Source organism: Colius striatus, chromosome 12, assembly GCF_028858725.1.
Source record: "Colius striatus isolate bColStr4 chromosome 12, bColStr4.1.hap1, whole genome shotgun sequence".
NCBI lineage: Eukaryota > Metazoa > Chordata > Aves > Coliiformes > Coliidae > Colius > Colius striatus.
Window position 1 is genome coordinate 14,452,427 of NC_084770.1, and position 6,000 is coordinate 14,458,426.

Sequence of the window (6,000 nt, forward strand, 5' to 3'; positions counted from 1 at the left end):
TGCAACTTTGGCAGGATAGGATAGGCAAGAGGATGTGATGCTCAACAGGCCAGATTGCTCACTGGCATTCTCAGTCTTCCTCGCAATTTTGTTAGGCCACTTCAGCTGCAACTGCAACAGATCAAGTCCTGAAATGCAACAAAATTAAGCAAAACTATTCAGTTTCCAAGAAGCCTGGCAGTAATACCCTGTAAACATGGGTGAGATCCAGAGAACTGATGAGCCATAAAATTCTTAATGAGTTTTAGTAACCAGTTTCCCTACAGCTTGCTAAACATCCACAACTTACCTTCCAACTACACTAAATAATGGAAACTATGCTTTCCAAGTCATTCTTAAATCTTACTAATCAGAAACTTAAGCTTTAAAAACAACTATATTGATATTGGTATCAGGACAGGCATATAAATAGTGAGGTTGCAGCAATACCTCTGATGCAAACCTTTGAAAAAACTGAACTGCAACTGATCAGCATCATTACATCTCTAACTCAAAGTCTGTATTAATTAGCTCTGAATCCAAGACTTGTTGCCAGGTTGGGATACAGTGAATTTTATGGCATTTGACACTACAGGCACTCTCTTGCTATTAATTATTTTCCTATTTCAAAATGATGCCACTTCCTCCCTTAACCCCTCCTAGGAGCATGAAGTAGCAGCAGCTCTATGGAAACATGAGGATCTATGTCAAGATCTTGCCATTGCCAAGGGATTAAGGGTAGTATTTGTCAGGCCTGCTGCCAAGCACAGTTGCTCTGACTACATACCAATGGAAAGCTCTGTGAGTTTTTCCTGTTAAAACCATTTATGTTCATAAAAGTTTTGTCTCAATTATCTGAAAATACCTTTAAAAAAAAAAAACACACCCCAAAATACAAACAAAAAAAACCCTAAAAGCAACCAGGAAAACCCAACTAGTAACAGAAAGCATTACAGTTTAAAGCAAAAACTAAACATACACTTACAGTAATTAAGTGGGAAAGGGTGGATTGTAATACATGGATATTCAGGGGCTAAGGATGAAAATGTAGCATATGGCTTTTTAATTCTTGCTGCATGACCCTGGAGTCTGACATAAAGCATCTTTCTGCTGTTATATGCTCAGACCACTTCATAGCTGTGTCATTTCCAGCTCTGAGTGCTGGCAGCCAAGACGACCCTCGGGTCCAACCGCGCAGCCATATTTTGATTCATATAGAATGAAATTTGGGATTCAAATCTTACAGACGGCACTTGCTGAAAATGGTGTTTGTTGTAACACTTAGCAGCTTCAGCAGAGAAAGCATTTACAAACACTCTGAAAACAGAGGTACTTGTGCCTGCTCGGCCTCCAGCCCAGGCAGCAGGATCCCACCCGGGCAGGCCCTGGCACCACACACACCCCCACAGCAATCCTGGCCCAGAAGTTCGGCTGCAGTTACCCATCCACCAAAGCCCTCTCCTGGCAACACTTAGTTTTCACTGGCGCTGCAGAGGGCAAACTAGTCATCCCAGATTCATCTCCAAGAAGAGATACTTCTATCCCTGACACCCTAGCGCAATGGTGTATCTATCGCTGGTTTCCCCAGCTTGCCAAAGGCAGGCAAGTCCACTTTCTACAGATGATTTCTAGGGAAAGACAGAGGTAATTTTCCTGCCCCGTTCCCCTTCCATCTGCTCCAGCCTGCAAGGCCTGTTAAGAGCAGGCTGCTGCTTCGCCTGGGGCCACTGTGCCTGCTCCCTCCAGCACAGGCCCAACTCCTCCCCAGCCATGCAATAAACAACAGGTACAGATGCACAAGTGTCCCAGTGCTATTCCTCTTGGCTTAAATTTCACTGGCAAAGTAGAGCTTGTAGACACACAGAAACATTAAGATATCAAAAATATTATTCTTAACTGTAATATTATTTTTTCTTTACAAGTCACTCCGATTCTCAACTGCCTGGGCACTCCCTTTCCCTGATGTTCCCCCTAGGTTTCTCTAGCAGAATGACAACAGCAATTCAGGACATCAGTGTTTTATTTTTCATTTTATGGTATCGTTTTGGATCCTATGCATCTCTAATGGCTTCCTTAACATAGCATCTTCTGAAAACTATGGCTTCTAAAATAGTTATGTGCTTATCCTTTCTGCAATTAGTTGCCATAATAAATTACTTACCACAATAGTTCAGAACTTGCTTACTTCTCCTTACTCTGAGAATCTCATAAAAACATTTAATGGGAAAAAACAACAAAATCAAAATAAAAAAACTCCACTCCACCCCATAAAAAACCCACAAAAAATGAAAGCATGTCATATTACCCTAAATGAATGTGACGTACAAAGTTTTCAATCTTAAATAACCTACTATTTTGAAGGAAAAAAGCAAACAGCTACTTTGAATTTTACTGAGAATCGGGAGGGAGCTGGAACCCTCTCATGGCTGCTTAAAGGGATAAAAATAAATACCAGCTATGCTTTGAAAGGCTTGACACTTAGCCAGCACGACGACCCTAGGCATCAGGGGAACCTGTAAATAAAGACCCAAAAAAAAAGGAGAAAGAGGGGCATCCGTTGAGATGCCTTTAGGTTGGATGGTTAACAGTGAGTTTTTGAGTCTGTAATCAAAACCTTAAAGTGGTAAAGATCTCTTCAGAAGGTCAATTGCAAGCACTGAACTTCTTTTTGGGATCTGACCCTTCAGCCCACAAATTTAAGGAAAATTAAACACCAAAGTCCCAGTGCACCTGGATAGTAAAAACAAGTCAGAAGCTTATAGCTTTACATAAAGTATTACCATAGCTGGTGCTCTTTAAAAAAAAAAAAAAAAGGGTAAATGGCAGACCATTTGTAAATAAAGCAAAGCAGGATAGTAGCTCTCCTGTAGCAGGAAAGCAGGCTAACCTGATAACGACTGCTCTTGCATTCAGCTTGAAAAGTCATATATATTTCAAATATAAGACAAAACTTGCAATGATAGTTTCAAAAGACACAAGTTTGCTAAACTCCCACTGTTATCAGGTATCATTTCTACTCCTTGCACATAAGGGTGATTACTACCCAGTCCAGATACATCCACTCACCACCACCAAGACTAACATATAGAAAATTCCATCAGCAGTATCTGTGTAGCACAAAACACCAGGCAGTCAGAATAGTCAGTTCCTGCAAAGCACATACACGTAGCTCCAAACATAGAGAACTGTTGAGATACCACACAGGAGCGACACGGGGACACGGCATTCAGCAAAAAGTGAGGCAGGGAGCAAGATAAAAGGACGTGCCTACCATCAAACATGTTTCCTGGGCAGTGCAACATTTCAAACTATCCTAACCCTACTGTCCTTCTTAAACAGTCACATAACTAAACCATCATGACTTAAATTCACTAATTTACAACAACAAATGACCCAGACTCGGATGGGTAACTGTGAAATGCCACTTAAAAAACTGGACGTATGGGGCCAGAGCTGTGAAATTAATTTTATTTTTGAAACGTGATATCCAATGACAAATAAATAATTCATACAATATAACTCAGGATATACAATGTTCAGGCAGCTCATAGTAACAACCAAGATCACATTGAAAATGAGTTTACATTAAATAACCAATGACAATAATATACAACTGGTCATTCAGTTAATGTTTCAGCCTGGCCCATGATGTATGCAAGTTGAAGATTGTTCCTCTTACCAGTAAAGAAACAGATGTACACAATTTTATATCAAGTCCAAAGTAGTTAATACATCACATTAATGAAAAATAAAATGCTGCATTGCCTAAATGTAAGTTTAGTACAGAATAAAAGCTTGTGAATTTCAGCACTATAACAGTTATTGCAAAGGAGCCTTATGTCCCACAGCAATACCTGCATAAACTTACAAGCTCTACAGGATGTCTTTAATGTGTGGTTTCAATTCCATACCCTTCTCTGTACCCCAGCTGTAACACCAGTAGGCTGTAGGTATGTTACATTCTTCATTTCAGTTGTGCACTGTTTTTTGCTTTCATTTCAGCCAAATTTTTTCTGCCAAGGTACAGCTTCCCATCGAGGTATGGTGCTGCTTGTGTCTAAACTGCAGTAGCAGCAGCAACCTTGCAGGGTTTTTTCCAGTGTGCCGTTTTTAAATTTCCTAACCTACTCCAGAAACACTATCCTCTGCAAAGAATACTTATGACATCTAGATGGAATTTAGCCTAAAGTCCTGCATATTTTAAAGTAGCTGTAGGAATTTGAAGGAGATCCACAGCATCCTTGGAATTTCTTGGTCAGTCTTTTTCAATACGTTAATCTTCACAACAGAGTAAGCAGCTACTACTTCCAATGATTCACAGCCCTAGGAAGTTTTTATTTACAAAAGCTTTGTTAAAAATCCACTCTTTTTGAGGCCCCTCAGGTGAGGGATATGCCCCTTGTTCTTAGTCTGAACTCAGAAATGACCGTTTAAAAGTTACAGCTCTTTCCATTACAAAATCTCTCACATGACAAACTGTTACTTCCAACCACGCACTTTCCACATTTACTGCTGTCTGCAACCAGTAGTTGGGACACGTGTAATTAATCCCAGCAGGTATTTTTGTTGTTCTTACACTGCGCATGGGAAGACACCAAAAAAACTACCAAAAAACAAAAGGAGGAAGACCAGGTAAATTTCTGGTGTGAAGCGCATCAGCACAGGGTTTCACACTTGCCTAAAGCTGTCCTGCTCAGCAATGCAAGAGCACAGGGTGAGAACATGGTGGCCAGAAGTATCCAGCGGGCACAGCTATCTGCAGGACTCAAACTGCAGAAACAAGTCCTACAGCTGGAACAGCAACTGTGGACAGGCAGCTTCAATAGGTCATGGGGTAGCCAGAATCTAGGGAATTAAAGCCTGTCTTTTGATGTCAAACAAAAGAAAAAAACCCCAAAAATACTCAAAACAAATATTTTAAGCCCATTCAAACATTTTAAAAGCCTATCTCCAGTGCTGAGACTAACATCAATGAACTGCTTTATGTTCACATTCTGTAGAAGAAATAAATGTCCACAAAGAATCTGATGTCTAAAGAAGGAGGAACTATATTTATCAACATGCATTTTAAATGTAAAAAAACTGAACTGTTAAATCAAATGCACAGCTAAGACTGCAACCCAGTCCTTTGGCTGGATTAAAAGAAAAATTCAAACTACTATCTCCGAACCATTTAAAAAGTTTCATTTATGCAATTTAACCAAAAGCAGCAGAATAAAAGACTAACTTCAGATTTCTCCTGAATTAACCAAAGCAGACTTATTTTCTGAAATCTGCTTGCACAATGCACCACGTGATACACATAGTACTTCAGCAAATAATTGTCACTAAAAATCACACCAAAAAATTGGAACAATGTACATCCTGTGCTAAGTGTGAACTACTTAAGAACCTGTTGACGGAGCAGAGGTACACATTTAGCATCAGTAACGTCTAACACATGGTGTGGCTCTCCCCTACGGACCCGATGATTTCCACGTTCAGGTTCTTCTGTCATTTTCCAGCATCAGTCTTACCTCTACTTGCCAGAAGGTTTTAATTGATGATCTAGATACCTGAAGACATTCATTTCATAAATGTGGTTCTGATTTCTTTTTGTTGCTTATGTTTCCACCTGACTAGTTACATCAGAATTCAACAGTTTTTCAGAGATAGCAGCAGGGGAAATCCAAGGACAGTGAGTGAGATAGTAAAGTAACAGCACAAACCTCACCCTCTTATTAAAGCTAATGTAAGGGAACCTACTTGATAACTTTCAACTCTCATGAAACTGCTTTTATATGCTCAGTGGAATGTGTTAATTTACATTATATTTCTCTTTTTTTTTTTTAAATAGCAATTTGTATATAAAACACCTCCTATAAATCCCATGTTACAAATGCTAACAGCAGGAACTCCCTCCCCCAACCAATTCTGCCATCCAGAATCGCTATATGCTACCATAGCAAGCAAGGTACTCAGTCAGCATCAAGACATTGACTTTTAGTACTACAAGTAAATGACACGCATGAGAGAACAATC